We start from the raw sequence: 25699 nt of genomic DNA on the forward strand, positions 1-25699 counted from the left end.
ACTCCATTTGTATTGGTCCCTTGTCTGTTCAAAACTAGACTATTGGTGTTTCATTTATACATCTGTACATCTGACACTCTTATGCCATCATTGTGGCATCTGTTTGGCCACTGGCGCCTTTTACACTAGCCCGTTTGAGAGTCTGTATGCAGAAGTTTCCAAACTACCACTGTCCTATTGCCTTGACTTTCTCCTCAGCAGATATGCATGCCATTTGTCTGCCATGTGTGGTCACCTATGCTAGCCTCATTCTTTGATGACTCCTTTGATTGCCAGTATGGGGCGTGTCTCTCTTCTCTGTTACCTCCTGTAGCTGACTTTCAGCTCTTGCTCCAGCAGCTTAACTTCATGCTACATGCAACTCTCCCACATGGGTGTGAACCCTTGGCTTCGTGCAGTGGCCTGTGTTCACACTGGCCTTCATTCACTTCCTTAGGACACTACTCCAGCCTCACTCTATCGCCAACAGTTTTATGACCTTCACACGGAATTTTGTGATAGTGCCTTAGTGTACACTGATGGCTCTCGGACTGACTGTGGTGTCGGGTGTGCTTTTGTCATTGGTGCCAACATTTTTCAGTATCAGCTTGTGTCACAGTGCTCAGTATTTACAGCAGAGCTTTTCACCCTGTATCAGGCCACGCAGTACATCTGGTGACACAGGCTTTTCAATGGCATCATCTGCTACGAATCTCTCAGCACCCTCCACAGCCCCTGTGTGCTGCACGCCATCCATCCCTTAGTGCAACAGGTCCAGAAAAGCTGTCACTTGCTCACTATTGATGGAGCGACTGTGACGTTTATGTGGTTTCCTGGTCATGTCGGTCTGACAGGAGATGAGCCCACTGATGCTGCTGCCAAGGCTGCAGTCCTCCTACTGCTAGTTCTTACATTCCCTCTGATGATCTCTGTGTTGCTGTTTGTCAGGAGGTGGTGTGACGTTGGTATCGCCACTGGTGCTCCGTTCATGGAAACGAGCTCCAGGTCATTAAGCCTCTCCCAGTGGCTTGCACAACCTCCTCTCAGCCCTCTCGTTGTGAGGAGATCATTTCAACTAGGTTGCGTGTAGGGCACTGTCTCTTTAGCCATCACCATTTGTTAAGTGGTACTCCCCCACCACTTTGTGCACATTGTGCACAACTTTTGACTGTCCACCATTTTATGATGGAATGGTGGATTCATCTATGATGCAGAAACTGAACTACTTGCCAGAGCATCACCTAAAAATGGTATCTATTGCTTGAATACCGATGAAATGAAATAATACTACTGCTACACAAAAACTAGTGATTCCTTTGTCATCACAGGCTAGGACATGTGAATCACAAAAATATGCTGAAGTTGACAAAGGTTTCAACAGAACAAAATGATGAAATTGTGGTCAAGGATCCCAGTGAGTTTTGCATCTTGTGAAAACAGTCTTATCTTCCATTCAAAACTAGCAAAAACGTCTTGGACTTTATAACATGCATATGTATTCAGCAAGGAAAAATAACGGATATTTTAATTGCCTGTCTTATCTTGTGGCACATTGCAAAATGAAAAAGAACTTACTCATAAGTTGTTGTAAAAAGTAATATCTTCAATAATAAATGTATCTGCAGGTTCATTTCTTTACTGTAATTAATCTGAGCACATATTGTCTCTAGTAATTGCTTTTGCAGAGAACAACACAAAAATATAAAACACTATAAGTCATAAAAATCTTGGTGCTCCTTCGCATTTAAATTTACTCTTTCATGTGATAACAAATTTAATGACTGGTGTAACATAATTGGAATACAGCACCTGCATATAATGTTTAAGAAATATTCACTTTTATTTCTATATAAATACATGTAACTTTGATATCTGTCACTCAAGGAATCTGGCAAGAACAAATGCGAGAATTTAAAATAGCTGTATTGAGTTATATAATAATTTTTAGCAACCAACAAGCTATATCAAAAAATGATAGCAATTGAAATTGAACGCTTCAGGTTCCAGTGTAAGGCTATGTCATCTCCAACAAAGAGCAAATATATCATTAATTAATGACATTATGCTATGCTATATTACAACTTAATTCATTCTTTCTTAGGTGCACCAATGGAGGCAGTGTCAATTGGTGGCAGTTATTATTTTCTGACAGTCATTAACTACTTTTTAAGATTCAAATTCATCTATGTTTTGAAGAAAAAGTCTCAGATCTTACAAACGTTTAAAAACTTCAGTAATGGTGGAAGGCTGACAGACAAAAATATCAAGAGATTATGATCTGACAATGAAAAGGAATATGTTAATGATAAACTAGTAAGATTTCTGACTCCTGAAAGTATCATGCACCAGCTTACAATATGATACAGTCCAAAGCAAAATGGTGTTGCCGAGAAAGCTAATCACACATTGGTTGAAAAATCCTGTACCATGACAGTTGATGTAACCTTATGAAAGGTATAATGTGTACCTCCTCCTTTGTAGCTGATTCTTCAGGGTGGTGGAGGTGGAGGGGGTGGGGGGAGGGGTTAGAGGAGTGTGGGGATATAGTGTGGGATATCCATTTGTCCATTAGGTTTGGGATAGTGCCTATCTGTGAAACTCTCATGAGACCTTCAGCATACTGGGCATGGCAATTCTGGTCACTGTAGATGTGTCCCCTGAGTCCATCTTCCTCCTCACCAACCCCATTATAGCTGGTATTGTGCTCCTACTAAAAGAATTTCCACTTTTATTGACCAGCACCTCCAACCAATTGCATGAAGTCTAGCCTCTCACATCAAAGCTAGAAGGCATCTTCCTAGCATCCAAAAACCCCACACCCCTAATCTAGTTCATACTCAGGGCCAAGACACGCTTTACCTGGTTCTTCTCAACCCAATGTGCCACCTTCCTGGACATTGACCTCCTTCTCTCTGATGGCTCTATCCACCCACCAACCACTAACAGTATGTCCATTTCAAGAGCTGTCACTCCTATACATCCTGTCCATGCATGGACAGCGTATCTGCAGTGACAAGAATTCTGTTGCCTGGTATACTGAAGGTCTTGTGAGGGCCTCCACAGACAGGCACTACCCTACAAACCTAGTCCACAAACAGGTTTCCACGTCATATCCTCACGCGTCCCTAATCCGCCCATCACCCCCAAGAAACAGCCCCTAGGACAGGAGCAGCTGAACCTTATCATTCACCAGGGCTTTGATTATCTCTCATCACACCTAGAAATGAGGACATCCTGCTCAATATCCTTCCCATTCCTCCTAAAGTGATATTCCATAGTCCACCCAAAATCCTGGTCCTTTCCTTTGCTACTCCTACTCCCAACCTGTTGATCCCTATGGAATACGCACATGTAATACCTGCCCCGTTCACCCACCCTGAACTTTCTCCTCGTCACAGGCTTATCCTATCCCATCACAGACAAGGCCACCTGTGGAAGCAGCCATGTCATATACCAAATCTGCTGCAATCACTGCACAACTCTTTATGTCAGTATGGCAACCAATCAAATGCCTGCCAGAACGAATGGCCACTGCCAAACTGTGGCCTAGAACAGTGGTGACCACCTGCTGGCACAACTTGCAGCTGAGTGCAATGTGTACAATTTCAATACCTGCTTCACAACTGGTGCCATCTGGATCCCTGCCTCCAAAACCAACTTTTTTTAACTATGCAGATGGGAGTTGTTCTTGTGACACATCATTCACTTACATAACCCTCCTTTCATCAATTTCCACTAATCCACTGTCCCCACTCTCTGTACCCAACAGCTTCTCCTTTCCCTTTCCTGTCATCCTGTGCCAATCCACACCTCCATGTCAATTTTCATCATGTACCACACCTCACCGACTCCAGCACTTGTGTATCACATGCCTGGCCTGTGCATCTGTCTCCTCTCCCTGTTGCCTTCCTAGCCTGCAAACCTGCTGCCACCCTCCAAGCTACTAACTACCCATCCTGAACCTGTCTTCCTGTGTCCCATGTCTCTCCGTAGATCATCAAATTATGTACTCCAAAAGCTAGCAAGTTTTCTTTCTCTTTTGTATGAGGCTATTGACGACTCAGTGCTTCTGCTATTTGATGAATGGTACACTTTACTCCTTGATTATTTTACATTCTGACAGAACTTTCCTTACAATATTTATATCACCTGTATCTGACAACATCCACATTGCAAATCATGATTTGTTAAGACACTTCACCAGTCCTGTGGTATTCTTTTCCAAACTGAATTTATTATTATATACACTCCCGGAAATGGAAAAAAGAACACATTGACACCGGTGTGTCAGACCCACCATACTTACTCCGGACACTGCGAGAGGGCTGTACAAGCAATGATCACATGCACGGCACAGCGGACACACCAGGAACCGCGGTGTTGGCCGTCGAATGGCGCTAGCTGCGCAGAATTTGTGCACCGCCGCCATCAGTGTCAGCCAGTTTGCCGTGGCATACGGAGCTCCATCGCAGTCTTTAACACTGGTAGCATGCCGCGACAGCGTGGACGTGAACCGTATGTGCAGTTGACGGACTTTGAGCGAGGGCGTATAGTGGGCATGCAGGAGGCCGGGTGGACGTAACGCCGAATTGCTCAACACGTGGGGCGTGAGGTCTCCACAGTACATCGATGTTGTCGCCAGTGGTCGGCGGAAGGTGCACGTGCCCGTCGACCTGGGACCGGACCGCAGCGACGCACGGATGCACGCCAAGACCGTAGGATCCTACGCAGTGCCGTAGGGGACCGCACCGCCACTTGCCAGCAAATTAGGGACACTGTTGCTCCTGGGGTATCGGCGAGGACCATTCGCAACCGTCTCCATGAAGCTGGGCTACGGTCCTGCACACCGTTAGGCCGTCTTCCGCTCACGCCCCAACATCGTGCAGCCCACCTCCAGTGGTGTCGCGACAGGCGTGAATGGAGGGACGAATGGAGACGTGTCGTCTTCAGCGATGAGAGTCGCTTCTGCCTTGGTGCCAATGATGGTTGTATGCGTGTTTGGCGCCGTGCAGGTGAGCGCCACAATCAGGACTGCATACGACTGAGGCACACAGGGCCAACACCCGGCATCATGGTGTGGGGAGCGATCTCCTACACTGGCCGTACACCACTGGTGATCGTCGAGGGGACACTGAATAGTGCACGGTACATCCAAACTGTCATTGAACCCATCGTTCTACCATTCCTAGACCGGCAAGGGAACTTGCTGTTCCAACAGGACAATGCACGTCCGCATGTATCCCGTGCCACCCAACGTGCTCTAGAAGGTGTAAGTCAACTACCCTGGCCAGCAAGATCTCCGGATCTGTCCCCCATTGAGCATGTTTGGGACTGGATGAAGCATCGTCTCACGCGGTCTACACGTCCAGCACGAACGCTGGTCCAACTGAGGCGCTAGGTGGAAATGGCATGGCAAGCCGTTCCACAGGACTACATCCAGCATCTCTACGATCGTCTCCATGGGATAATAGCAGCCTGCATTGCTGCGAAAGGTGGATATACACTGTACTAGTGCCGACATTGTGCATGCTCTGTTGCCTGTGTCTATGTGCCTGTGGTTCTGTCAGTGTGATCATGTGATGTATCTGACCCCAGGAATGTGTCAATAAAGTTTCCCCTTCCTGGGACAATGAATTCACGGTGTTCTTATTTCAGTTTCCAGGAGCGTATTTTATTGTAACACTACTATCCTCTTCTATCTCATTGTCATTATGTTTTAGATATATACTGGTAGGCATATAGTGTGACTTTTTGAAGTTTAGTGACAAATAATTGGCTAGGAACCATTTATTACTGCCCATGAAAATTTCTGTGATCGCTCTTTGAGAAATTATACCTGATCAGAGACACTTATTTTTTGACGTCATTTCATCCACAAGTGCAGTTACATGGATTATTTTGATTTCTAAGGGTTATTTACCACAGCTGTTTTTTTGTAGACTTTTCTTTCCTACTGTAAATCTGTGCTGTGCTTAATCCAGGATAATTTATTTTTCTATGAATTTTATAACTGTGTTTTTAATAGCTGTTTCTACACTTTTTGATAAGATGGGTATATTTGTTACAGGTCTCTGGTTTTCAGGATCCCCTTGCCACTGTCTTTGTAAACTCTTTTTCAGACATGCTGGTAATAGAGCCTTCTCCATTAGCAAGTGTACTAGGAATGAGAGGCTTTGCTAGGTTCTCTGAGCAGTATCTGATTACATTTGTTTTTTCAGTGATCTGATTATATGAGATCTGTCCAAAAATTCTGGAACATGAAATGCAGTTGGCATCCCTGTACGCTCCTGTGTTTAATGTATAATAGTTGGAAGTTTTATTGTGGTATGTGTGTTAGTTATTGTTCAGTGCTGCACTGAGTAGAGCCACACAGTTTGCAAACTTCAAGGTGGCAGAGCTAGAGGAACAATGCGTTTGCATTAAATTTTGCGTGAAACACAAAAGAGACACACCAAATGATGCAGTAAGCCTACGGTGATGAGTGCTTAAGCTGTACTTGGTGTTATGAATGGTTCACACAGTTTAAAAATAGACAGATGGAAGTTAAAGATGACCTCATTCAGGACTCCCTTTGACATCTACTGACAATGCTCACGTCAGGAATGTCAAAAAAACTGTGTGTGCCAATTGAAGACTGAATATCTGAGAAATTGAAGAATAATGTAACATTTCAGTTGGATGATGTGAGAAGGAAACAGCCTGAAATATGGCAAAACAATTCATGCCTCTTGCATCACAATAACACACTGGTTCATTCATCCCTAAATGGTGTGTGACTATTGCACAAAAAACAAAATCACTGTGCTGCCTCATCCTCCATACCCTCCAGACCTGCCCCCTGCGTGCAATTTTTTTTTAATTTCCAAAGCTGATAACGCCGTGGAAAGGATGAAGATTTACAATGATGGATGAGGTAAAAGAAAATTCACAGATGGCACTTCGTGCGATCTAGCAAGAGGCATACCAAGATTTCTTCCAGAAGTGGAAATGGCATTGGGAGTGGTGTATCAACTATGGAGGAGAGTATTTTGAATGAGACCGTGCACAATAAGTAAAAAGGTAAGTGCAGAAAAATTTTATGGACAAAATTCTGTAATTTTCTCAACAGATCTCGTATTTGTGACTTCCGTTCCATCTGTTGGAAATAGGAAAGTGCATTTCATTGTTTTTGTTGAATGTACTCAATGTTTCATTTTGTTTCATTAGATTTTGAGCTATATTTACATAATGCTGATTTAAAGAGGAACAAACTTCATGTGTGTCTGTTGGTTCTTTCCCTTGTACTACAAGTACTATCTTTCCACTTTTTGCCTTATTTGGTTCTTTTCCGATCATATATATGTGCAACAACACCGTCTTGGAAATATTTGTTGAAGTTCCAGTTTGATGTTCATAACATCCAGATTTTGCTTGCTTATTATCTTGCTATATTCTTTATTCTTATATCTGTACATTTCACAGTTTGCTTCACTATTACATCTACAGCTTTTCTCAGCATTCATGTTTTTTCTGATGATTCATGAGAGTACATAACTCCAGTCTGAATCCTAGACAAAGATGCAAAGACTATGTGAATATTATTTTTGTGTATTGTAATTAATAGAGCAAATAACTGTTCAGTTAAAACTGATTTTTATCATCAGTAATGAAAACCAGTAAGGAGTAAACGTATTAGGAAGTGAGTGTAAGATTCCCAATATCCTCAAACATGCTTCTGCAAGATGTACAGTTACCTCCTTTACATAATATAGGGTGAAGAACTGACAAACTGCAGGTATGGATTCCTGACTGGAAATGGAGGAAAAAGGTCTGATGAGCATGTGTTTGGAAATGGATGGTTGGTGTGTAATGACAACAAATTGCCTCTTAACACAGTACAGAGCTGCTTCGCATCCACATCACAACAGATGCTCAACTCATTGTGGGTGATAGGCATAGTAGCGGTTATCATGCAGGATATACATAATTGTACTTTGGCTTACAACGTGTTGGAGGACCACTTGACTGGAGCTTGTATTAGAGTTTGTCTTATTATCCTGTAGAACCCAGTCCTCCAGATCTGGTGTACACACTGTCTGCCAAATATTTGCATGTTTGTCTGTCTGCAAGGACCCATGATCACACAAACAGCTAAAAAGGACTTGAAATGTTCTGGTATACCCTTGCTGCCTCTCAACTGTTTCCATCTGCTTGGGCATACACATACATCATCTTCGCTTGATTCTAACACAAATACTGGGCCATTCTGCTGCTTATAGTATGCTGCATCAATCACACAGCCTGCAACATGCAAGGAACATAGGGCACATGGTCAAAGGACTTTCATTCTTCAGTGTCATCTTCTGTGGCAATGATGCATTTCCAGACACATGTTCATGGGGCCTATTTTCCATCATTTCCAGTCATGAATCTGTCCCTGTAGTTTGTTGGTTCTATTAATGTTAAACTTCTGCTGATATCTGTGTTAAAGTAAGCTAGTATGAATAGAACATATAAAGTTATGCTATCATACAAAAGTTCTCTGTTACCATGCTCTCACTATTCTGTGGCCTTGGTTTGTCATTTAGCTAAAATACAAAAAAAGCATTCATCATGCTTTTTATCAATACTACTTCATCCTCTGTTGGAGTTAATCTGCTGAACCTGACGAGTCTGCTTTCTGATCTGCTGTTCCTTTTGTGTGAGAGAATAAAGAAAAGCAACACGTATTTGATGGGTGCTGTAATGCCCCACATATAAGGAAGCTGTGCTCATGCAATGTTGATGTCCCCTGTAAGTGAGAAATTTGATACACGTCTTCTTTACATTCACTATCTTTAATTTGCTGATTGTTCTGTATTCATCTGATTTTCTGCAGTCTTATACAACACTGCTATATTTTTCTGCATCTCATATACAATTAGTAAAAAAAAAGGCACTGTATCAAACATCAGAATCACCCCTCTACAAACACATAGGTAATTGCAAAAGCTTGTCCATCAGTAACTGAAAAATTTGATCAAAATTTTAATTTTAAGAGTTTTTGTTAACTTCAGTTTTGATAAGCCTACTTAACTTGAGTGACAGAAAGGCATATGCAAGATAAAACCAGAGTAAAGGTAAACGGTGCTGCAATGAGTTAAAATGTGTTTGCAACTGAAGATAACACCAACGGCTTTGTCTTGTCGAATACATTAGTTCTAGCCATATAACTGAATTTAAGCAATGTCGGGTGTGGCCAGTACTCAGATGGCTAACCACCTGGGTATGCCATGGGCTGTCGATATTTATGGCAAAGGGGAAGAAGGATGCTGGCGTATACTTCCTGACCTTCAGACTATGCACCAGCATCCTGGATTAAATACCAACCTCTCCATAGTGTATGATTAAGTGTGGGCATGCAACATGGTTAAGGGTGATCTGTTTATTAGATGGAGACATTATGCCCAACAGCCCCCTTGGTGTATTTAAGAGGTGCAGAATGTGTGCTGGCACTGGCTTTCACCCTCTCCCTTCTCTCATCATCATACAACACAAACATAACATTACACTACACACACAGATCCCGTACAGTCACCTATAGTTCTCAGACACACATAAACACACAACCCTCACACTACACAAAGGAAAGTTGCCATTCTGCATGAACAAACTGAAAAATCTCTCCAATTAGGTGAATGAGCTTGCCCTCAGAGTATCAGAACCAGTCATGCCATGTGACTTTATGTTTAACTGTCATACTGTAATACCACAACCCCTTTTGGAATCCTGTATCCTTTTCCTGTCTCATCCCCCCTATCCTGAAGAGGGCACATATGCAATATCAGTAATTTACACCAATTTAAACTGCTGCTTTAACTTTGTCATTTCTGGTTATCTGGATTTGAAATCACTGAAGATTTTTTGTGCAGCAAATTAGTAATTTGCACTAGTTTAAGCTATTGTTTTGACATTATTTATGTTGGGCCTCACAATATATAGAATTAAGGAAACATGCTGGATTAAAAGCTAATGTACCAACACAATTTGTACATAATACAAACTACAGGTACATGGTAAGAATAAAATTGCTATTTTAATTATGGAGTTAATAATGATTAAAGTTCTGATATTTCTGGTCATCAAGAGACAGCTATTTTTATGCTTTGTTTAATCAAGACTATTTGTATCCCTAATAGAAATATGACATGATGATTTTTCATTCATATTTAAGCATATTCATGTTTGAATGGTGTTTGTTAACAGAACTGTAATTATGACCATACAGAAATGTAAAATTTTACTCATACAAAATTTAATTAATTGGATCCAAGCCTTTTATTCAATAAAACTAATTGCTCTGTTCACCTGAAAATGATAGGATGATATTCCTTTAAGTCAGTAAAATAATATATGCAAATTAACGAAATACATTGGTGCAATGATAAAATGTAATTTATAGTCTTAATAGAAACAAATTCTTTCCTGTCTTTATATGAAATTATTCACTTTTATTTCACGTAAATTTCTATGTAATTTGGGAAGATTTATGTAAAAACTTTAACTGTATAAATCCAGAATTCATTATATAACAATAACAGTAATTGTTTAAAATCATATAATAGAGGTGGTTTGTATGGCACCTTAAGTCAGTCTTAGGTCAGTCTTAAGCAAGTCTTGGATCAAATTTTGTTTCAACAGCATGTAGTCTGACTTTGTATATTCACCACCAAACATCTAGCGTGTGAAATAAAATTGTCTGTGAACAGGAAGTACTGAAACTTATTTCTTCCACTGCATGATTCCTGTGTTGTGATGCAGTAACATCAAAATGAACCTACAGCAGCATTAAGAAGCAGCACCCCTGATTACACAAGATACATGTTATTTTATTGGTGGAGGATATCTGTAATAAGACGTGGTATAATAATAATATGTTTCTTGTATTAAGCAACGATACACATCCCTAACTTCAACCATGAAAACATTTTTGCCATGTTATATTACAACACCCTTACTTCATCAAATCTTTCTAGTAACTCTCACTTGATAGTGACACTTATGTTGCTGTGTTCCACTGCACTCTAGTGAGACATTTGCAGACTTAGCCTGCCTTTACTGCAGTTGGTTGGATTACCAATGCCAGAAACAAGAAAAAGTACATTTAATACTATCAAAACATTAATATTAAAATCAGTGTATGACATATCAAAGCATAATAAAGAGATATATGTTTGAAGATTCAGCTACTGTGTTCAAACTCCTTTGTTTTAAGGTGTGGAACATGAAAGTTGTGAGTAGATTAGTACAACTCCCCCATAATCAGCATGTTGAACCTTCTAGAAGCCAGTGTACATTGTACTACATAGAAGCCATACCTGCAAACCTCTGATACAGGGAGCTAACTGGCATCATTTCATTTTGCACCCCTAAGCCTAGATGCTACCTGGCTGAAAAAATCACACAGTACTAAAATAGTCAAAACTCTTCCCAGTAACTTAAATTCAAAAGTAAATTACTTCATTTTTGCTAAGTTCATTGTAAATAAGCCTGCTCCATGCAGTATATAGTCACTGTCAATCTTCAAAGTTCATTACATAATTTTTAAACACGTTGTGGCAGACAACTGAGACTATTAGATTGGAACACAAGTTTCTAGCATTTTTATTTTGCATATTCATATTTCGTTTGCTATGGTATTATTTATTGACTGTCATTTTTATTTGTAGCTCACTGTTGCTATTTCAGTTTACATTTTGTCATTTGGAGATAGTGAGTGGAGCTATGGATGCTAGAAAATGGAGTGCCAAGTGAAGAAATTGAAGTATTTCTGACATATTCTTCTGTTTGAGTTCAGTAGATGGTTGACAGCAGCAGAGGCACCAGAAACATTTGTGCCACGGTTTGCCCATTTTAAGGATCATCATTTTGACATTAGTGACCCTACACATTCAGGAAGACCTTTTGGATTTGATGAAGATCGTTTAAAGGCATTAATCCACAATGATCCCCATCGGTGGAGTCAAGAACCGGCAAATGTGGTCATTCCACGATTGTGCAACATTTGCACGCAATGAGGAAGCTTCAAAAACTGGGTGCATCAATACCACATGCTCTAAGCCAAAATCACAAAAATCAGCAACTGCCCATAAGTACATCTTTGCTTGCTCAGCATCAATTGACTTGTGAGCAACACCAACAGTCCTATCCTGTACCATTACTGGTGATGAGAAAAGGTGTCTTTATGGTAACATAAGGGGAAAAAAAGGAATAGTTGAGACCAAACTGAGCAGCAACTCCCTGTACAAAGGCCTACACGCATTCACAGGAGGTAAAGTTACGCATCCGGTGGAACAGCAACAGTGTGGTATACTACAAAATGCTTCCCTGTGGTGTAACCATCATTGCTGACATTTATTGTCAATAACTGAGATGTCTTGAGGTGACTGTGTGAAGTATTGCCACTTCATAATAATGCCTACCCCTTCCCCCCCTTTCTTCTAGACTGTCAAAAAATACTATGCAGGAGTTGGGTTGGGAAGCTATTGCACATCCATCTTGTTCATCTGGTCATGTGCCCTCAGATTTTCACCTTTTCTACTCACTGTCAGACAGCTTTCAAGCAACTTCATTTCTGCATGAAAATGCACTGTGAACATGGCTTATCAAGTTCTTTGTCTCAAAACTACATGATTTCTATAGTCATTGCCACACTATTGTAAATACAGAAGGAGAATATGTTATTGATGATTGAAGTCTCTGTTAAGTGTATGCGTTGCATTAATTAAACTTAAGGGAAAAACATTACAGATTTATGCACCAACTTAATATAATTAGATTTTATTTTTTTTATTTTGCTGATTTTCTGCTTATGATGTCAGACATTTAGTATTTGTGTGCATGCAGATGGGAGTATCGAAGGTTCCTGCAACAATTAATATATGCTATTGTAATAACAATTCAGTCTTGACCACAATTCTGTACTAACATTTCAAAATCTTACACATTTTGGAGTTCTACCATTCTCAAGGGATTTAGAAATAAGTAGTAATATACATAACAAACAGAGCAATGACTTTAAACAAAATATAACCAACACATTGCGAACAATAAATGAACATTGCAGAAATGACACCTACCCGACAAACATAGATACACAGTACCTTGTCAGTGTTACTATTATTGGCAGACTGTTTGGAATGCATTTCTGACAGTGTAAGGAAAGCAGTTCCTCAAGATGGTGCTCACATGTATGGCTGTTCTAATATACAATGGTAACATATCTTTGTGTTACAAAAATAATTTAATTTTGCTAATCTATGCACATTAACATGCAAAGTACATTCATGAACATTTTAATTCCAATTTTGTGTTTAAAATACATAAAATAATGCTTGAGGCTATTTTCCATATGATGTTTGTGTGCATATTCCATAATAAATGGCACTGACACGCCATGTAGTGCCTATGCTTATTTTTAACAATGGAAAATCCAGGATGGAATGTAACAATACAAGAGAAGGAAAGCTGCTACTCACCCTATAGCAGAGATGATGAGTCGCGATAGGCACAATAAAAAGATTCACACAATCATAGCTTTCGGCCATTAAGCCTTTTGTCAGCAGTTACACACATACACACTCACACACTCAGGCAAGCGTAACTTGCACACACAACTGCAGTCTCAGAGAGCTGAAACGACATTGCGAGCAGCAGCATCAGTGCATGATGGGAGTGGCGACTGGCTGTGAGTAAGAAGGAGGCGGGGGTGGGGAGGAGGAGGGATAGTATGGTGGGAGGGGCGGACAGTGAAGTGTTGCAGTTTAGATGGAGGGTAGGAGAGAAGGTGCGGAGTGGGGAGGGGGTAAGTAGCGGAAAGGAGAGAAATAAAAATAAAAATAAAGGAAATTAAAAAACTGGGTGTGGTCATGAAATGACAGCCGTATAGTGCTGGAATGGGAATAGGGAGGGGCTGGATGGGTGAGGACAGTGACTAACGAAGGTTGAGGCCAGGAGGGTTATGGGAACATAGGATGTATTGCAGGGAAAGTTCCCACCTGCGCAATTCAGAAAAGCTGGTATTGGTGGGAAGTGCATGTGCATGTTGGCACAGGCTGTGAAGCAGTCATTGAGATGAGGGGATGACAGGTATCATGTTTGGCAGCGTGTTCAGCTACAGGGTGGTCGGCTTGTTTTTTGGTCACAGTTTGTTGGTGGCCGTTCATGCAGACAGACAGCTTGTTGATTGTCATGTCTACATACAATGCAGCACAGTGGTTGCTGCTTAGCGTGTAGATCACGTGACTGGTTTCACAGGTTGCTCTGCCTTTGATGTGATAGGTAATGTTAATGACCAGACTGGAGTAGGTGGTGGTAGGAGGCTGTATGGGACAGGTCTTGCATCTAGGTCTATTACAGGGGTATGAGCCATGAGGTAAGGGATTGGGAGCAGGGGTTGTGTAAGGATGGATGATTATATTGTGTAGTTTCAGTGGACAGTGGAATACCATGGTAGGAGTGGTGGGAAAGATAGTGGGTAGGACATTTCTCATTTCAGGGCACAACGTGAGGTAATCGAAACCCTGGTGGAGAATGTAATTCAGTTGCTCCAGTCCGGGATGGTACTGAGTTACGAGGGGAATGCCCCTCTGTGGCCGGACTGTTGGACTTTGGGAGGTGGGGGGAGACTGGAAAGATAAGGCACAGGAGATTTGTTTTTTTCACAAGGATGGGAGGATAATTACGGTCAGTGAAGGCTTCAGTGAGACGCTTGGTCTATTTTGAGAGGAACTGCTCATCACTGCAGATGCGACGACTATGGGTAGCTAGGCTGCACAGAAGGGACTTCTTTGTATGAAACTGGTGGCAGCTGTTGAAGTGGAGGTATTGCTGGTGGTTAGTAGGTTTGATGTGGACGGAGGCACTGATGTAGCCATCTCCGAGGTGGAGGTCAACATCTAGGAAGGTGGCTTGTTGGGTTGAGTAGGAGCAGGTGAAGCAAATGGGGAAGAAGTTGTTGAGGTTCTGGAGGAATGTGAATAAGGTGTCCTCACCTTCAATCCAGATCGCAAAGATGTCATCAGTGAATCTGAACCATGTGATGGGTTTAGGATTCTGGGTTTTTAGGAAGGATTCCTCTAGATGACCCACGAACAGCTTAGCATAGGATGGTCCCATGTGGGTTCCCATAGCTGTACCACAGATTTGTTTGTAGGTAATGCCTTCAAAGGAGAAGCAATTGTGGGTGAGGATATAGTTGGTCATGGGGACTAGGAAGGAGGTTGTTGGTTTGGAATCCATAGGGCATCTGGAAAGGTAGTGTTCGATAGCAGTAAGGCCATGGGCATTACGAATGTTAGTGTACAGGGAGGTGGCATCAATAGTGATGAGCAGGGCACCGTGTGGTAAAGGGAAAGGAACTGTGGAGAGTCGGTCAAGGAAACGGTTGGTATCTTTTATATAAGAGGATTGGTTCCAGGTAATAGGTTGAAGGTGTTGGTCTAGGAGAGCAGAGATTCTCTCAGTGGGGGCACAGTAACTGGCCACAATGAGGTATCCTGGGTGGTTGGGTTTAGGAAGCATGCAGAAGGTGGGAATGTGGGGAGTGGTAGGGCTAAGTAAAGAGATTGACTCTGGGGAGAGGTTCTGGGATGAGCCTAAGGATTTTAGTAGTGATTGGAGATCCTGCTTGATTGCTGGAATGGGATCACTGTGGCATGGTTTGTAGGTGGAAGTATCTGCCAGCTGACAGAGTCCATCTGCCATGTAATCCTTGCGGTTCAAAACTACTGTGGTGGAGCCTTTGTCTGCAGGTAGGATTATAAGATCGGGATCAGGTTTTTAGATGGTGGACTGTAGTTCTTTCTGTGGATGTAAGGTTAGTATGCATGTTGAGGGATTTGGGGAATGATGGTGAGGCAAGGTTCAAGGATAAGAAATTCTGGAAAGTTAACAGGGTGTTGTTTGGAGGCAGTGGGAGTAGATCACGGTTGGATGAAGGAGTGAACTGAGTTAGGCAAGGTTCAATGTTGATCTTTGGTTGAGTCTGATTGGTCGGGTTGGTGACGGAAAAGTGTTTCCACTGTAGGGACCGGGAGAAGGTCTTTAACTAGTCCTGCATGGTTGAATTTGGGAGTGGGGCAAAAGGCGAGGCCTTTGGAAAGGACTGATATTCCTGTAGGACTAAGGCTTCCGGAGGAAAGGTTCATGACTGTGTTGTGGGTCTGTTTAGGTTTTGAGTTCTGTGTGGTGGTGGGAGGGCATTTTGGAGGGTGGGGTAAGTGTAGTAGGTCTGCAAGACAAGGTATGTAAGGTATGAGGGGGCGTGGGGGAGGTTTGGAGGTTGTTGTAGAGGTAGTGGACAGTGGTACTCTGAGGCGGGAATAGGAAGTGAGCAGGATTGAGAGCTTTTTGAGGTGGCGTTGTGGATGTTACTCAAGTTCCCATTCCAGCACTACACCGCCATCATTTCACCACCACACCTAGTCTTTTAATTTCTTTTATCTTTATTTTTATATCTTTCCTTTCCGCTACTTACCCCCTCCCCCCTCCGCACCTTCTCTCCTACCCTCCGTCTAAACTGCAACACTTCACTGTCCACCACTCCCACCACACTAACCCTCCCCCTCCCTGCCCCAGCCTCCTACTTACCCACACCCAGTCGCCACTCCCATCATGCACTGGTGCTGCTGCTCGCAGTGTAGTTTCAGCTCTCTGAGACTGCAGTTGTGTGTGCAAGTTGCACTTGCGTAAGTGTGTGTGTGAGTGTTTGTGAGTGTGTGTAAGTGTGTCTACTGCTGGCAAAAGCCTTAATGGCCAAAAGCTGTGACTGTGTGAATCTTTTTATTGTGCCTATTGCAACTCAGCATCTCCGCTATATGGTGAGTAGCAACTTTCCTTCTCTTGTGTTGCTACATTCTATGCTTACATTGAATAATCAAAATTACAAAAGTTTCAAAAGTTACAAAATGTTGGAAGTAATTAATGTTGCGTCTGCTTGTATAGAATACTCAAAAGTTCAAAAACTTACAAGCATACATATTTTCAGTGTTTTTGCATCATCTGTACTATATATTTAGTGTACAAAGTGATATATGATAAGAAATATATACAGAAGAAAATGGAAAGGTGAGACCTACAACTATATCTAAGGTTAGAATTAATCAATGTTATGTATCATGAAGGAAATGAGGGCATTTTGATTCTGATGCACTGCAGGTTGGTAGGTCACAAAAGAGTTGCACCATCCAGTGCCCTACTTTCACATGCAATGATTATGACAACCAGGAATACACAAGTGATGCAGAAACATTGACACTATCATTTAGATTTGTATTCTGCAATAGAGAAACAGATATACATGAAACATTGAAGGATCATAACAGAACATTTGTTGACTTAAAATGGGAAAAAAACTGAAAATAAAACAGTACAGACAAAAGCTGACTGATTAGTAATAAGTAGAGACAGTGGGATGAATGATGGCAGTAATAACTAAAGATAAAAGTTCACAGTAACCAACCACAAGCAGCTGTGATTTTAAAATGCATATAGATAGGGTTACATATTTTGCTGATGATCCATTAAAAAAAAATGAAATGTTCATTATCAACAATGAGCAAACTATGATAGCATCCAGCCTTTAAGCTCATGGTAGGCAGTGTTAAACCACAGGATTTCTGTAGTTATTGGGTTAGATAGACAAAAAGTTATCAGTTTTTATGTTAAATCATTTATAAAAATAATTTGTTCACTGTCTTTGAGAAGAAAAGCAGTAGAGACCTTAATTTAGCAGCAGCTGCAAGGCTGGTGGCTACGGTAGCTGGTATAAATATAAAGCGCCACTTTATAACACTATATGAGAAGGAAAGTTGCTACTCACCATATAGCGGAGACGCTGAGTTGCAGATACGCACAACAAAACAACAAAAAGACTCTCACAATTAAAGCTTTTGGCCATTAAGGCCTTTGTCAACAAGACACACACACACACACACACACACACACACACACACACACACACTCAAACCCGACTCACACACACAACTGCAGTCCAAGGCAACTGAAACCACAATGTGAGTAGCAGTCCTGCCCATTATCCTTCCTGGCCCTCCCACTGTGGTATTCCACCATCCACCAAACCTACACAATATACTCACCCATCCTTACACAACCCCTGCTCCCAATCCCTTAACTCATGGCTCATACCCCTGTGATTGACCTAGATGCAAGACCTGTCCCATACATCCTCCCACCATCACCTACTTCAGTCCGGTCCCTAACATCACCTATCCCATCAAAGGCAAGGCTACTTGTGAAACCAGTCATGTGGTCTACAAGCTAAGCTGCAGCCACTGTGCTGCATTCTATGTAGGTATGACAACCAACAAGCTCCATTAATTAAAACTTCCGGGCTGAATTGCCGTGGTCCATATATAAAACTTCTTCTCCTTCCTGACATTTCGTTGCCGAATGCGGGCAACATCTTCTGAGGTGAGTTGGTGACTGGCTGCTAGGCGCTGGTGGTCCCACTTATATATAGTGCTTAGATGGCGCCACCACTTGTCATGTGCTTTCGACTTTAAAACTATCTCTGGCTAGTGCCATCTCTCTTGATTACAGGTAATCGATTGTCACTTCGTTGGTACAAAGTCGAACACCATATCTTGTCTAGTTTTAATCCTTCTCCTTTTTTTCTATTAAAATTATTTACATGCTTGTAGATCTTTATAGCTATACGGTCCGTATCGATACGTGGATGACACCTTTGTGATATGGAATCATGCTGAAGAGGAACTGAGTGAGTTTTTGGTGCACATAAACAGTTTCAATCCAAGGATACAATTCACCATGGAGCAAGAGAGTAATGGACAACTAAATTTTTTGGATGTATTGGTTACTAAATGGGCAGATGGGACTTTAGGGCACAAGGTATATAGAAAAGACACACACACCGATCATTACCTACATAAGAATTCGAATCATCATCCTAGGCAGAAGAGAGGAGTCATAAAAACTTTAGTGGACAGAGCTAATAACATCTGTGAGCCAATTTACTTGTAAGATGAATTAAGCCCTTTGCGAACAGCTTTCAAGAGAAATGGGTACACTGACAAGGAAATAGATCAAGCACTCCAACCTAGAAGAAAAGTGTCTGAAAATACATGACAACAACAACCGTCGGCTGGAAAAGTTTTTCTTCCATATTTGGTAAAGTTTTGGCCAAGTTTCAAGTGGAGACAATCTTTCGACCTACCAAGAAAATTAGTGAAAGTTTAAGATCGGTGAAAGACACACGACACCCTTTAGCTACCCCAGGTGTGTACAAAATTCCGTGTAGCTGTGGCATGGTTTATATTGGAACAACTAAAAGGAGTGTTAATACCCACCTAACAGAACACAAAAGGAACTGTAGATTGGGACAGATTGAGAAATCAGCTGTAGCGGAACACATTTTCAAAGACGGTGATCATGAAATAAAATTTAGTGAGACAAACGTGACAGCTAGGACCTCACATTATTATACTCGCATGTATAGAGAAGCTATAGAGATCTACAAGCACAGAAATAATTTTAATAGAAAAGAAGAAGGATTAAAACTAGACAAGATATGGTGTTCGACTTTGTACCAACGAAGTGACAATCGATTACCTGTAATCAAGAGAGATGGCACTAGCCAGAGATAGTTTTAAAGTCGAAAGCACGTGACGAGTGGTGGCGCCATCTAAACGCTCTATATAAGTGGGACCACCAGCGCCTAGCAGCCTGTCGCCGACTCACCTCAGAAGATGTTGCCCGGAGCCGGCAATGAAACGTCAGGAAGGAGAAGAAGTTTTATATATGGACCACGGCAATTCAGCCCGAAAGTTTTAATTAATGAAGATGCCGGCTGTGAAAGCTTACATGCTATAACCAACAAGCTGTCTGTCCACATGAATGGCCACCGGCAAACTGTAGCCAAGGAACAAGTGGACCACCCTGTTGCTGAACTGGCTGGCAAACATGATACCCTTCATTTTAATGAATGCTTCACAGCCTGTGCCATATGGATACTTCCCACCAACACCAGCTTTCCTGAATTGCACAGGTGGGAAATTTTCCCTGGAATACATCCTACATTCCTGTAACCCTCCTGGCCTCAAACTTCGTTAGTCATTTTGCTCAGCCATCTAGCCCCTTCCCTGTTCCCATTTCAGCACTACACAGCCGTCATTCCACCACCACACCCAGCCTTTTTATTTATCTTGTTTTCCGCTACTTCCCCTCACCCACCCAATTCTCACCTGCCAACTGTCTAGCCTGCAGCACTTCACTGTCTGCCATCCCCACCATAATAGCCCTCCCCCTCCCCACCCCAGCCTCCATCTTACCCCCGCCCAGTTGCCACTCCCATCATGCACTGGTGCTGCTGCTCTCAGTGCAGTTTCAGTTGCCTGAGACTGTGTGTGTGTGTGTGTGTGTGTGTGTGTGTGTGTGTGTGTGTGTGTGTGTGTGTGTGTGTGTGTGTGTGTGTGTGTGCGCATGCATGTTTGTGTGTTTTGGTTGACAAAGACCTTAATAGCCAAAAGCTTTATTTGTGAGAGTGTTTTTGTTGTGCGTATCTGTGACTCAGCATCTCCGCTATATGGTGAGTAGCAACTTTCCTTCTCATATGTTGTTACATTCCATCCTGGATTTTTCATTGTTTGAATCGCTTTAAAACACTGTTACATCTGGCCACAAATTTAGTATACATCAGGTAAGAAATGGCAAGGTTACTTAAAGATGGAGAATTTAACAAGGCGTAAATCAAGAAAACTGAATCTATAGTAACCAACGCAAATGTGAGTGAGCTGTGCACTGTATCGCCATCTATGGGAGTAATATCAATACTTGGGGGAAAAGCAGGAGCATTCACAGATGTTCAGTGAAAATATTGGAAAAGCAATTTTTATTAAAATCTGCTGGCTCATTTGGCATATTTATAGAATCTTTTCTCTTATTATCATAGATTTTTGAGTTTTACAAAAATTTTAGGTATAGGGCACTTGGGAGCATTGTGCAAAATTTTAATACTGCCATTGACTGTGCCTAAAAGTATGGTTGTATTGTACCATTTGATTCTTTATGTAACCATCATTACTTTTATATATGTATGCTCACAGAATCTTTTCTTAATTGCTCCCCCAGTTTGTTCCAAGTAATAACCTTTCAGTTCCATCATTCCATCTTATACAAGGTGATTATAATTCAAGTTCCATTATCAAAATACTATCTTTTGCTGCTGGCAAAGCTCTTTTTAAAGTATGGTGAATTTGTACCAATAGCACTGCAGAAGATCCAGATACTTAAGGGTATGAAACAGAGTGATGGTCTGGTACCTGCGAAGGATCTGGAGAAAATGATTGTGAAATTCAAAAAGACGGGTTCTTTATCTACATCTACATCTACATATATACTCCGCTAGCCACCAGGCAGTGTGTGGTGGAGGGCAAAATTCACAGCAAAGTCATATTCCCTCCCTGTGTTCCACTCGCAGATCGTTTGAGGGAAAAACAACTGAACGCCTCAGTACGAACTCTAATTTCCCTTATCTTTGCATGGTGATCATTGCGTGATTTGAAAGTTGGTGGTAATAATATGTGCTCTACATCCTCAGTGAAGATCGCATTTCGGAATTTAGTGAGTAGCCCCTTCAGTTTAGCACACCGTCTATCTGCAAGTGTGTCCAATTTCAAACTTTCTATGAGATTTGTAATGCTCTCATGATGGCTAAATGTACCAGCCACGAATCTTGCCACTCTTCTTTGGACCTTCTCAATCTCTTGATCAGAGCCAACTGGCAAGGGTCCCATACAGACGAACAATACTCTAAGACTGGATGAACTAACTTATTGTAAGCTATTTCCTTTTTTTGAAGGACTGCATCACTTCAGGATTCTACCAATAAACCGCACTCTATAGTTTGTCTTACCTGTTACTTGTGTAATCTGATCATTCCATTTGAGATCATTTTGAATAGTCACACCCAGATACTTGACAGATGTTACCGCTTCCAAAGACTGGGCATTTATTTTGTACTCATAAATTAATGGGGATTTTTGACTTGTTGTACACAGTAGGTTACACTTACTAATATTGAGAGATAACTGCCAGTCATTACACCACACATTTATTTTCTGCAAATCCTCATGGATTTGTTCACAACTTTCATATGATACTACTTTCCTGTAGACTACAGCATCATTGGCAAACAGTCCAATGCTGCTGTCAGTACCATCAACCAGATCGTTTATGTAAATTGTAAATAGCAGTGGCCCTATTACGCTGCCCTAGGGCACACCTAAAGTTACGCTCATTTCTGTTGAAGACACCCTGTTCAGGACAACATACTGCTCCCTGTCTTTGGAAGTGCAATATGTCAAAGGGAGGAAAACTATTCAGCTGGTGTCAGTAGAAGGTGTGGACATGCAGTGCAAAGAAAACTGCCCAAACTTTGTACATGCCTGTGAGCATATCACATAACATTCTATGAAACACCCTGTGTTGCTATCCATACCAAACTACCATGTTCACGAGTTACTTCATGCTGACCTGCCAGTAAGACAAATCTTTGCACTAGAGTTCCTTGCTTGTGTGGAAGTAGGCAGTCAATGGCCTTGAACATTCTGGGGATGGACAAAGCCCCATTTCCATCTCAAAGGGCATGTCAGTAAACAAAATTTCAGAATATGGGCAATCCCCTTGCACATCAACTACTTCATTCTGACTGCATCGTTTATCGTGAGCCCATATTTTTCTGACGAGATGGGTCCTGCAGGCCCTGTTACCTGTACTATCACTTGTAAAGAGTGTGAGAGTCTTTTGTGCACGAACATCATTCCAACTCTTCAACAGTGTGGATGTGTAAGTAAGATCATTTTCATGCAGGATGGTGCTCCTCCACAAGTTACACAGCCAGTGAAGCAGCTGCAGAGGCCTTTTGGAAATGCTAGAATTATCAGCTATCATTTTTGTACAGCCTGGGCATCCAGAACACCTGATCTGAATCCATGTGAGTTCTGGCTGTGGGTTGATCTGAAAGATACTGTGTCCAGTGCTCTGATTACAAATGTAGCTGAACTGAAGGCACATGTTATGCAACTCATTCTGAATGTGACCCCTGAGACACTCTAATTTGTTGTTGAACATGCTGTTTCTTGATTTCAACTTGTGGTAGAAAACTATGGACAGCATATCGAACATGTCTTGTGCCAGTCTCACTATAATTAAAAATTGATTTCATTGTTGCTTTTGATGCAGTTTTTGGCCTCAGGACAATTGAAAATTGATGTCATTGTTGCTATTTACATCATTTTAGGCCTCAGGGCAATTAAAACCTGTTTTTTTTTTCATCCAATGTGTAACAACCTTGTCGTGGTGGACAGCTTATCTAACTAACACTGCCAAACTTGTGCAGTCATGAGCATTGCACAGTATGGTTCCTTTATTGTATAACTCACACCAAAGCCATCATATTTTGATTCATCTGTCATTTGTAGGAAAACCAATTTACATTATGACACTTCTAGTGCCATCTAGTGGTAAAATTTTCATTGAATTTTTTGTTTTCATAGCAGTTCCCCATCTTTGATAATATTCCATTCAAATTTGAGTTCACTGCAACTGGAACTTTAATTATAATCACCTGGTATATAGCTGTGTCAGTTCATCTATCTAGTGTGCTTTTGAGATGTGCAATCTATGTCCAAGTGTACCACAAGTCCATAAACCTACTCCTATCTCCAATATTTTAAATTGGTTCACCACTCCATTAATAAAGGGACCATTGTATGTTAAAGTGGCCACTACATGCTGTTTATTTTTAGAATGCTGAGCTACAATATTTTTAGTACATTATACAATAACTTAATTTCAGTGGTCTTATATCCACTGGACTTAGCAGTCTGTTCGAGAGTGCTCAGTTCATTTTCTATATCTTGTAGTTTTAAAAGCAATTTTATTAACTTGTGTAACATAGATCGAAAATTTTTAAATTTTCCATCTTTGTGTACCTTTGCCATCTCTTATCTGCTCCCTCCATACTAAAATTATGGCCAGATGTTAAAGTACTTTAATGTGACACTTCATATTCATACCAGCTATCTGATCCTCCAACTTTAAAGCTGCTGCTAAACTAATGTCTCTGTTGCTTTTCTTCTCAAACACTGTGAACAAATTATTTTTATAAATGATTTAGAATAAAAACGATAAATTTTGTCTATAACACAATAACTAAATAAATCCTGTGATTGATTGTTGTCTACCTTGAAGACTCGGTGCTATATAATATTTGTTGTAGGTAATGTACATTTGATTTGTTTTTAAAAAAGGTAATAAGCAAAATATGTAACCCTGTGCTTATGCATTTTAAAAACTCAACAGCTTGCAGTTGATTACTGATACTTCTATCTTTAATAGTTACTGCCACCAATCATCCCAGTATCCTGACTTATTACTAGTCAATTGGCTTTTATCTTTAATGTATTTTCAAATTTTTTTCTTTTTTATGTCAGTAGAGGTTCTTTAATGCTCCTTAAACATTTCATACACAATTTTTAACCTTACTTCTTGTGCTAAGGTTCCTGGACTTTGTTTTATTATTTTATGTGAAATATAATCAAATGTATGCAGACAGCCCTGTTTTTTTGTTGTGTAATTTAAATTTCATTGAGAGATGTGTTTATGCTTTCGGTCTTCATATTGATTGTATATTCATGGTTGTTATAAACACAGCACGTGAAAGTTGGGCCCTGGATGGTATGACTGTTTTGTATCAGAATCAAAATATCCTTATTTCCTTCTTGTTGCACAACATTGTCTAATTCTGATCTTAGGTATACCTTTCTTTTACATTCTGTGTATTTTTTTAGTTTTTAATTTTTTTTCGGTTACATATGATTTTGTACACTAAATCTGTAGTGCACATGTTGCAAAAATATTGTACACGGAGGTGAAAAAAGTCATGGACTATCTCCTATAATCATGTTGGACTTCCTTTTGGCTGGTGCAGTGCAGCAGCTTGATGTGGTGTGGAATAAACATGTCGTTGGAAGTCCCCTGCAGAAATATTGAGCCACACTGCCTCTGCAGCAGTCCATAATTGCAAAAGTGTTGCAGGTGCAGGATTTTGTGCACAAACTGACCTTTCAATTCTGTCCTATAAATGTTCAATGGGTCGCCCAACCATTTGCTCAAACTGTCCAGATAATTTTTTACACCAGTCACGAACAATTGTGGCATGGAGACATGGCACATTGTCATCTATAAAAATTTCCATCATTGTTTGGGAACATGAATTCCATGAAAATCTGGAAATGGTCTCTAAGTCGGCAAACATAACCATTTTCAGTCTATAAACCATGTAAATATAGCCTACACCATTATCGAGCCACCACCAGCTTGCACAATGCCCTGTTGACAACTTGGGAGCACAGGGTCTTGGCGTTTGTGCCACGCTCGAATCCTACCATTTGCTCTCACCAACTGAAATTGAGACTCATCTTCTGACTGTGCCATGGTTTTCCAGTCATCTAGAATCCAACTGATATGGTCACAAGCCAAAAAGAGGCACTGCAGGTGATGTCATACTGTTAGCAAAAGCACTTGCATCAGTTGTCTGCTGCTGTAGCCCATTAATGCCAAATTTCACTGCACTATCCTAACAGATATGTTTGTCATACATCCCAAATTGATTTATGTGGTAATTTCATGCAGTGTTGCTTGTCTGTCTGCACTGACAACT

This window comes from Schistocerca nitens, chromosome 10, assembly GCF_023898315.1.
Source record: "Schistocerca nitens isolate TAMUIC-IGC-003100 chromosome 10, iqSchNite1.1, whole genome shotgun sequence".
In the NCBI taxonomy this organism is placed as follows: domain Eukaryota; kingdom Metazoa; phylum Arthropoda; class Insecta; order Orthoptera; family Acrididae; genus Schistocerca; species Schistocerca nitens.